Here is a 10,422-nt window from a genome sequence, read left to right as displayed (position 1 = left end):
AAGCGGCAATTTCCTCCAGGTGAACTGATCTTTGTCACCTGCAGATCAGTTGAAATAACGGGAGATCTCTATCCACTACCTGGAGGTTGGCAATCCTACCCATCACAGTGATTCAGCTGATATCCCAATCTGCATTGTGGCTAGGAGGGTATATGGGAATAAGCCAGGGTGTCCATGGTCCTATACCATGTGACACCATAATTAAGACTCTGTGGTTAAGGAATCAACTTCAAATCAAAACATGATTTCATATTCTGGTTTTGTACATCCTAACTAAGCATAAATAGAGAGCCACCCTAGTGTGGTGGTTAGAGTGCCAGACTAGAATCTGAGAGATGCAGGTTCAAACCCCTGCTTTGCTGTGACTCGCTGGGTGACCTTGGGCCAGTCACGCACTCTCACCCTAACCCACATTCAGATGACCATGCTAACCTTAGGTTTAATTAAACAATAGTTTGCGTGACATTCTGAGCCAAACTGCTGTTCTTTAAGGATATATTTTTATTTATTATTTTTTTCTTCTTCTGACATATTTATGTATGGAACAGGGAACAAACTTCAGTTTTCCATCGCAACCCATTGATTAATATTGGAAACAAAATGGCAGCCTAGGGAGATGTTTAGCCTACAATTCCAGAGCTCCTCTCATTTTCAGTAATAATAAGAAGTGTTGGTTTTTATTCCCTGCTATTTCTCTACCTTTAAGGAGTCTCAAAGTGGCTTACAATCACCTTCCCTTCCCCTCACACACACAACAGGTGCCTTGTGAGGTAGGTGGCCCTGAGAGAGTTCTGAAAGAACTGTGACTGGCTCAGGGTCACCCCACAGGCTTCCTGTGGAGGAGTGGGAAATCAAACCCGGTTCTCCAGATTAAAGTCCGCTGCTCATGTGGAGGAGTGGGGAATCAAATCCAATTCTCCAGATTAGAGTCTGCGGCTCATGTGGAGGAGTGGGGAATCAAACCAGGTTCTCCAGATTAGAGTCCAACACTTTTAAACATTACATTGCGCTGGCTCTCAATAACTGGCATCTTTCACACATCTGGAATTTTTGCAGGGGCAAAATAGGTTTATCAGCATGTAGAAGAACTGCACTAATCTTTCTATATGCCACCAGCAGCGTGTCACCAGAATTGACATGAGTAGGTCGCACGCTCAGCCCCTTCTACTTCACTGGAAGTAACATGAATAGTTCACATCCTCAGCTACCTCACTGTACCTGATGGGTATACCTCATATATTAATTTTAAAAAAACACACCACGCCATCACCCTGCCCCCTTTGACATCACCAGATGTTGTGCCCTCATGCGTCACCAGATATCCTTTCTCCAGCATCACATTGCATCATCATTGAACTTCCATCTGGAATACAGGAGAGCTACCCCTTCTGTACATGGAATGGTGGGATTCTACTATTAATAAATCCACTATGATGAAGAAGAAGAGTTGGTTTTTATATGCCGACTTTCTCTGCCACTTAAGGGAGAATCAAACCGGCTTACAATCACCTTCCCTTCCCCTCCCCACAACAGACACCCTGTGAAGTAGGTGAGGCTGAGAGAGAATGGCTTGCCCAAGGTCACCCAGCTGGCTTCACATATAGGAGCGGGGAAACAAATCCAGTTCCCCAGATTAACGTCCGCCGCTCATGTGGAGGTGCGGGGAATCAAACCCGGTTCTTCAGATCAGAGTCCACCGCTCCAAACCAGTGCTCTTAATCACTACACCACACTGGTGTAGTAATAAACCAGTACTAATAAACTAGGCCCTAGAGAGCTAACAGTGAGGGCCACCATCAAACAGGGTGACAGGTAGGATTGCCTACTCAAGAGTTGGGAAATTCCAGGCAATTCAGGGTTGGAGCCTGGGAACAGTAGAGTTTGGGGAGAGAAGGGAGCTCAGCAGAGAGGTGATGCCCTGGAGTCCACCCTCTGATGCTGTCATTTTCTCCAGGGGAACTGATCCCTATAGTCTGGAGATCAGTTGTAATTCCAGGACAAACCCAGGAGGTTGGTGACCCTAGTGACAGTACTGAATAGGGGCATTGGTCTGACTTAGTATCAGGAAACTCTTCGTTATGTTCAAGGCATTCGTCAACTCTGCTGTGATTTTATTTTTTTGGTATTGTAGAGGTATACTTTGACATATAACCCCTGCCATTTGGATTGCAGGAGGAATTAGCCTTCATTCCCTGTTTTCTTTGTTTGAGGTCTCATTTAACGTTTACATCAATATGCTTGTATGTCTTCCAACTACAATTGTGAAATGAGGCTTTGGTGGGTCTGTTGCATAAACTTTATTTATATAATCATCTTTTTTTGCTGTTGTAAAATAAATGATGTAACCTTAATTGCTTTGCTGCTCAAAATTAATTCTTTTACAAAGGCACAGTCTGTGCCTCTAGGGCTACAAAAGTACATGAGTCATTCCCAAAATATTATTTGCGGCAATTTGAAACTTTTGACCAACAGTGATAACTTTATTTATGTATTGTTACCACAAAAGAATCTCCCTTCCCTATGTTGTGTTGCCGTTTTCCTCTAGAAGAAGGGGACTACGGTTTACATAGGGGGCAGTTTTCACTGATTTGCCCACTCAGACCCTCACTTTCCTCCCTGTGCTGTTTGTGAAGGTCCCCTGACCCCACTGTGAGGCTGAGTGGCAAAAGTCCTGCTGTACTTTAAGTTTGTTGTAGACACCCCTGTAGGGCTGTACCTGTTCCCCCCCACAAATCAATGGAAGGTCTCTATTCATATATACGCTATGCACTTACCAGTTCAACTGCTATAGCTTCCTCCTAAGAATCCTGGGTTCCTGATGATACTTTGCCCCAGGGTTATCATGGGCAGATCTTACATTGTTTACAATCTTTAAAGGCCCTGCTTTGGGTGCCCATACCACTTGAGGCTAGACAGGTGGTAACCCGAGAAAGGGCCTTCTTAGTTGTGGCACCAAAATTATGGAATTCCCTCCCCAGGGAGATCCATGTGCCCCCTTCTTTCATTGTCTTCCACCAACAAGTACAGACTTTTCTGTTTTGTCTGGCATTTCCTCACTGATTCTCATTGGCTCTTCCTCCATGTGTTGTTTTAATTATTTTAATTGCTTAATATAGATTTATATGTTTTAATCTTGTTTAATGTTTTGCAGCCTTGGAGACTGTCAGTTGGGTGGAAATGTGGCTTTAAAATGTTTTAAATCAATAAATAAAATCAGCTGCAGTTTGAGTATATGTGCCTTTTGTGCCTGAGAAGTAGGGTTTCCAACCTCCAAGTGAGGCCTTAAGATCTCCCAAAATTACAAGTGATCTTCAGATTACAGAGATCAGTTCCCCTGGAGAAAATGGCTCCTTTGGAATGTGAACTGTATGGCATTATACCCCAGTGAGGTCCCTCCCTTCCCCAAACCGCATCCTTGCCAGGATCCACCCCCAAATCTCCAAAAATTTGCCAACCTGGAGCTGGCAACTCTAGTCCTCTGTATTCATAAGTCATCAGCATTCATCATATTGATTCATGCTGAGAACTTACTGGATCATTCAGTTCTCAGGTTTTAATGTGGGAATGTGCAAAGCATTTGTGATCAGTTTAGAACACTCAGTGAACATGATCAGTTTGGTAGTCGAAATGCTAGCATGCTAGGAAGATAAGCCACACAGCTCCCCTCTCCCTACATGCTCTGTGTGTGTGTGTGTAGTGATGTCAAGTTGCTTCTGACTTATGGCGACACTATGAATTAATGACCTCCAAAACATCCTGTCATTAACAGCCTTGCTCAGGTCTCGCAAACTGAGTGTCATGGCTTCCTAGATTGAGTACATCCATCTCATGTTGGGTCTTCCTCTTTTCCTGCTGCCTTCTACTTTTGCTAGCATTGTTGTCTTTTCCAGTGACCCTGGTCTTCTCAAAATGGGACCAACAAATGATAGCCTCAGTTTGGTCTTTTTTAGCTTTTAGGGAGAGTTCAGGCTTGATTTGATCTAGAACCTACTTATTTGTCTTTTTGACGGTCCACAGAATCCATAAAACTCTCCTCCATCAACACATTTCAAATGAACATGCTCAACACAACCCCAGGAAAGCATCACTTTTGAAAGTTTATGGCTTGGATCCTAAGAATGACTTCCACATATGTGATATCATTTCTACCATGGAGTATACTTCTTCCACTAAAATGTCCATCTGAGCAAGGGTCCCTTGAAAACCACTCATCTTGCACAAACAAGTTTTGGTAGAAGAAGCACACTCCATGGCAGAGACACGTTCATAAGATTCAAGCCAATATTTTTATGTTGTCGTGTGTAGAACAGATGGGGGACGGGGACTGCGACAACTGCAGAAAAGCAATTCAAGAATATGCATACACAAAATGTTTGCAGTGCAATTTAGAACAATTTTGGTGCTCAATAAAAAAATTGAACATGTTTTCACGTGTTAGAGGGTGCTGCTTCTAATTTGGAATAGAATTACAATTTGAACACAGGAATATTCATTCATTGCTCCTACCAGGTAGTTGGGTTCCATATTGAATTCAAAATACTTGAAAGGGGAAAACTGTAGGGGGTCATGTGAATGATGTTATAACTAGCATGATATAGAAAGGTAACGTAAGAGTTAGACCAAGTCTATACATAGTATGGAAGTATGATCCATTCTCATTTAGAATGCAAGCTGCCATCCATTCTTTCATCATGTATTAGATTATGAAAAATGTCTGATTTTAATCAGTGCTAATTAGAAATGAACAGAACTGCTCTGCTAATGGAAAAATCAATACTGCCTCAATGCCGAAATGAAAAGAAGTCTCTCCCAGATGTTCAAGGGCAATGCCCCCCAAATTACTGAGAAATGCCACAGCAAGAGAGCTGATTACTTTGTGGTTATATCAATGGCCTCGTGTGTACCCCAAGGTGGCATGCTTAATAAATTCCACTAATTTATATGGCAGGAAGTGAATAAATGGTAAACTTAGTCAATAGCTGTAATGTAAAGTGCCCAGGATGGCCTAGGCTAGCCAGCTCCCTGAGGGTTATTTCTTTATACAGAAATAATTCCACTGTAGGAGATGCCTTGAATGCATTCATATGATCGTTTTGCCATGAACAGACCATGTTGTTCTTCCACATATGAAGAAGATACACCAGAATGGGTAAAGAGGGATTCAAGGAATTTATATGTGTTCTTTCGTATGGGTTTAAGTTCGTGCAGTTTACATGCAGATACACATACATTGTGCGGGTATGCAAAAACCAAAGTTTCCTGGAGGCCATGGACAGGACAGCTCAAGACAGCATGGATAGGGTTGCCAACCTCCAGGTGATAGCAGATCTCCTGCTATTACAACTGATCTCCAGCCGATAGAGATCAGTTCACCTGGAGAAAATGGCTGCTTTGGCAATTGGACTCTATGGTATTGAAATCCCTCCCCAAACCCCGCCCTCATCAGGCTCCGCCCCAAAATCTCCCGCCAATGTTGAAGAGGGACCTGGCAACCCTAAGCATGGAAGAATCATATTCATGAACCAACATGGCAACAGGAGCAGTTTGTGCAGCAGGTGGGAAGGAGCCATGGGTCAGTGGTAGGGCGCATGCTCGCAAGCACAAAGTCCCAGGTGCATTCTCCAGTTCAGGGGTCCTCAAACGTTTTGGAATTCTGACAACAGCATGGTGAGCACAGCAACAAAATGGCTGCCACAAAATGGTTGCCACAGCTTAATTTCAGTAACGCAGTGTAGATCCTGGTGCTGTGGTGGCAGCTACTGCCAAAGCAATATTTAAAAAAATCTGCACAGCCCATCAAATCTCCAATAGTCAATCAGAAGCCTTGCTGGGCAAAAGCTCTACCTGGCCCCACCCACTTTCTAAAAACACTTGGGGGTGCCCGAAAAGGTGTTGGCGGTTACCATGGGACCCGTGGGCACCACATTGGGGACCCCTGCTCCAGTTAAAAGGATCCCAGGTAAGCAGACACTGGGGAAGCTCTTTCTATGCCTAAGGACCCTGGAGAGGCAGACTAAAGAAATACAGAGCTAGATAGACCAATGGAAGACTAAAGAAATGGCAGACCAAAGAAATACTGAGCTAGACTAAAGAAATGGCAGACTAAAGAAATGGCAAAGAAATACAGAGCTAGATAGACCAAGAAATACAGAGCTAGATAGACCAATGGTCTGATCAGGAATGTGACAGATCCCCACACACACATTTAATTTAGACTGGTGCCCTGAAACCCACCACCCTCTGCCCTAATCTTAACACCCTCATGTAGGACTCTTGCCAACTGAGAAATTCAAAACCTTTATTCCGCTCTCACACAGAAGCCTGACTCCAGAGGATTAGCTGTTGAGACTTATCAAATAAACAGAGCCGTGAAACACCTCATATTATTTTAAAAGTACCGCGGGCTTTATTAAATTCAAAATAGACTCTGACAAAGCACTTTTCGAATGCAGCGAGGGTCCTTGGTGTGTTGACCTAATCTCATTAATTACTAGATGGCAGAGGAAGCTAATGTTGTATTCTTGAGTAATAAATTGAAGAAGTCAGCCAAGCTTATTATCTGGATCATAAATCAGGCACCCAATTACATTTTCTTTTGGCTATTTTTATCACAGGATAAATACAGTGCTTAGTGCTCATTAATCCAAGATCTTCCTGTTGGGTGGTGGAAGCTTTTCCTGGCTAACCACAAAGGTGCTTCACAGTGGGTAGCCGTGTTAGTCTGTTTGCACTTTGCAGTAGTCAAAAAGGGCAAGAGTCCAGTAGCACCTTAAAGACTAACAAAAATATTTTCTGGTAGGGTATGAGCTTTCGTGAGCCACAGCTCACTTCTTTTTCACAAAGGTGCTTGTATCTAGAGTCTCCACGTCATTCTTCTGGGCCCAGTTTGAAATGTACACACTCACAGTCCCTTCCCACACATACAGCCTCAGGAGCTGTTAAATAAAATGCCCCCCTATCTGGACTCAACCACCCTGGTCACCTGGATCCATGCCATGGTCACACTGAGACTAGTCTACTGAAATGCATTCAGTGTAGGTCTCCCCTTAAAACCAACTCTGAGACTCCAGTTAGTGCAGAATGCCTCAGCTTGGCTATTACTGGGAGTGAGGTGGAGCATGTACAGTATATGACACCCATTCTGCAGTCACCCCATTGACTTCCCATCAGTTACTGAGCTCAGCTCAAGGTATTGGTTATCAACGTGCACTTACATGTGTCTTATCTGTAGTGGTCCCCACCTTGTAGAATGGCCTGCCTGAGGAGGTCAGGAAGGCTTTCAAGCTCCTGGCATTTCACTAAAGCATTTCACTAAAGCAGAATTGTTCAGTGGAGGATTTTTATAAAGGAAACAGGGCTACATCATAACAGGTTGGCCCGGAGCAATGCACAGTGCTTCTTACATAATGTGTAGGAGTGGGGAAACCAATCGGTTCACCAGATTAGCCTCCGCCGCTCATGTGGAGGAGTGGGGAATCAAACCTGGTTCTCCAGGTCAGAGTCCGCCGCTCCAAAACACCACTCTTAACCACTACACCATGTTGGAAATGCAACCAGCCCTCCCTCTGTGTGCCTCTTCCTCTGGCTTTACATGCCCTGGGAGGGACATGAGATGCCAGAGGAAGGGGCAAACAGGGTCCCTCTAGCACTGTTCCTGGCGGCAAAAATACCATGGGAGGGAAGCCCAAAGCCTTCCCTCCTCCACATCTTGTTTGCAGCCAAATGGAGAAACAGAAAGCTTTTAAAAGGTGAGTCCCCGCTTGAACATATAAACATGAGTCCATTCAGGGACCCATGTCCTGACTCGTGTATTTTGGCCCCAATGTGTAGCACTTCCTATGATAATGTGAGAGGAAATTTGGGATTTCTTTCACCTATAATGGTATGAAATTTCATGGAAGGGGACGGAATCAAAAGTTTGACATTCTGGGATTAGAATTCCAAATTAACAGCTCAAAGCCTTAACAATTGTGGATGTTGGGGTCTGAGAAATGGTGATCCTTTAGTGTCATCTAGTGCTGATTCTTGGTATCTGTCAAAATCCTTTAGTCTGACTGCATAGCAGAAGACTGTTTAAATGAGGAGAAGCAGTAGAGAGTAAGCATCAATGGATTTGCCTCTCTAAAGATCTTCTTCACGCTTGATGCTGTTTGGATTGTATATAAAGGAATTGGAGTTGGGAGTAGTGAGTAGATACCACCAAGCAGCATTGTAATGCAGGAATATCAGTTGCTCCGCTGTTGCTCCCTCAACCAATTTGGAGGGCTCCTCTCGGAGCTCTTCACAACCTATCTTGCTTTTCACCATCCTGAGTAATTTGATGTCATCCCTGATCTTAGCCATTTCCCTAGTTGCCCCTGATATGTTCTACATGATTCCAATATGTTGATGACACTACACCACACTCTATATGTCTTGATCCAGATCACGGTGATGCTGTAGAGGTCCTGAACCAGTTCCTGACCGCTGTGTTTAAATGGCTATGGGCAGTGCCGGATTTACGTATAAACTAAACAAGCTATAGCTTAGGGCCCCACTCTCTTGGGGGCCCCAAAACAATTTAAAGGAAATAATAATTATTTCACTATTAATATACTTCTTCTTATTTGTATCTCAGTTCAACAATTACTTTGATAAAATACATATTTTGTTATGTGCAAATGGCTTTAGATACCTATTAGGTCCATAAATTACCATATAGCATATATTCAACACAAAAAACAGCGACAATTTGTTGTTGACAAAGGACAGCTGGACATATAAAGGGCCCCATTGCCTTCAATAGCTTAGGGCCTCATCAAACCTAAATCTGGCCCTGGCTATGGGCAAACAAGCTGAAACAAAATCCCAACAAGACAGAGATAGCGTTGGTTGGGAAGGCTGAGATTTCCTGAAGGAAATTGTGCTTCCTACTTTTGACAGGGTCCAGTTGGCACTCTCTGTCTCAGTTAAGAGTCTTGGGTTGGGGGCATTACTGGATTCAGCTTTTTGCCAGAGAAGCAAATATTTGCAACTGCATAAAATGTTTTCTTCCAACTTCACTTAGCCTGGAAGATCCCCAGCCGCACCTTAACCTGGCTGATCTCCCCAGCAATAGTTGCCAACTGACTGAACAAAAAGCGTCTCTGGCTGCCCAACAGCTGCTTGACTGGCAGAAATCAGCAAGTGAGAGAGCCAGTGGAACATTAACACCAAGGGCACTTTTGCACATGCTGAATAACGCACTTTCAATCCACTTTGAAGCTGGATTTTACTGCGTGAAAAGGCAAAATCCACTTGCAAACGATCATTAAAGTGCATCGAAAGTGCATTATTTGGCATGTGTTAAGTGCCCTAGTAATGCCTGAGGATTATATTAAAGGCTGAGGAGCAGGTCCTGTTAAAAAAAAAAAAGTTGCCAGTCTTCCATCCAACTCCCAATTCAAGGGCGGCAGGTTAAAGTTAGATCTTAGTTGCAGCAGAATTGTGTAGTTCTGTAAAGAGAATTCCTAGCTATACAGTAAACCTCGCCACTCATGGATTTGCCTCTCATTTCACTTCCCTGTGGTCCGTGGCCCGACATGATGTGGCTGGTCCTGAGCGCATGACCCCCTCCTCCCTGCATTCTTAGTCGTGAGCAAATGCGAAAGGCTCTCCCCTCCCCAATCCCATATTTGCCAACTGCAAAACCCCAAGTGGGTCATACTACATTTCCTATGCCCCCCCCTTTCTGCCTCTCCTGCATCTTCTTTTCATAACTCCTTGTAGTCATTTCTGCTTTTACAGATATGACTGTTTTTCCTCTCTATGCATGAACAGATATAAGCTATTACCAGCTAAATTCCCTGTATATCTTTGAAAGTCATGAATTCATTTTATTTACGATTATATTTTAAGATTGGTAGCCTCAGGGTGGCAACAACGTAGAATAAAACGATAATAATAAAATTACAAATACAAGAGTAGTATTTCTTTTGAGCGGCAACCAGCAGCTGGAGGAGATTAATTCTGGTGAAACTATTCCCCATGCATGACAACATTCATACCGAATTATCTTCCTAAGGTTACAGAGAGAGGTGATTATGTTTATTCTTCCCCTATGCATCCCATTTTCCCCCTCCTGGAGTCAGTCATTCCCATTGTAATTATCTAACTCCTCAAAATTGATCTTTCCTGTAAAGTTTTATTTTAAGTTGTTGAGGGCAATGAATTCTGAAAACGTAACTCATTTGGCAAACACCTCCATGAAATCGCTCTGTTCCAGATCCTTTTGACATCTTTCTCCAAAACGTTTAAAGCAGGTTAACAACTTGCGAGTCTAGACAACCTACCTCAACCTCTGGGTTTTTTTCTACCTCCGGAACTGCAAAAGGAAAGGACATCCATCTAGACATTAGGAAGAATTTTCTAACAGTTAGAGCAGTTCCTCAATTGAACAGGCTT

This window comes from Euleptes europaea, chromosome 6 (assembly GCF_029931775.1).
Source record: "Euleptes europaea isolate rEulEur1 chromosome 6, rEulEur1.hap1, whole genome shotgun sequence".
NCBI lineage: Eukaryota > Metazoa > Chordata > Lepidosauria > Squamata > Sphaerodactylidae > Euleptes > Euleptes europaea.
The sequence above is the reverse complement of the archived record's forward strand: the minus strand, read 5'-3'. Positions refer to the sequence as shown.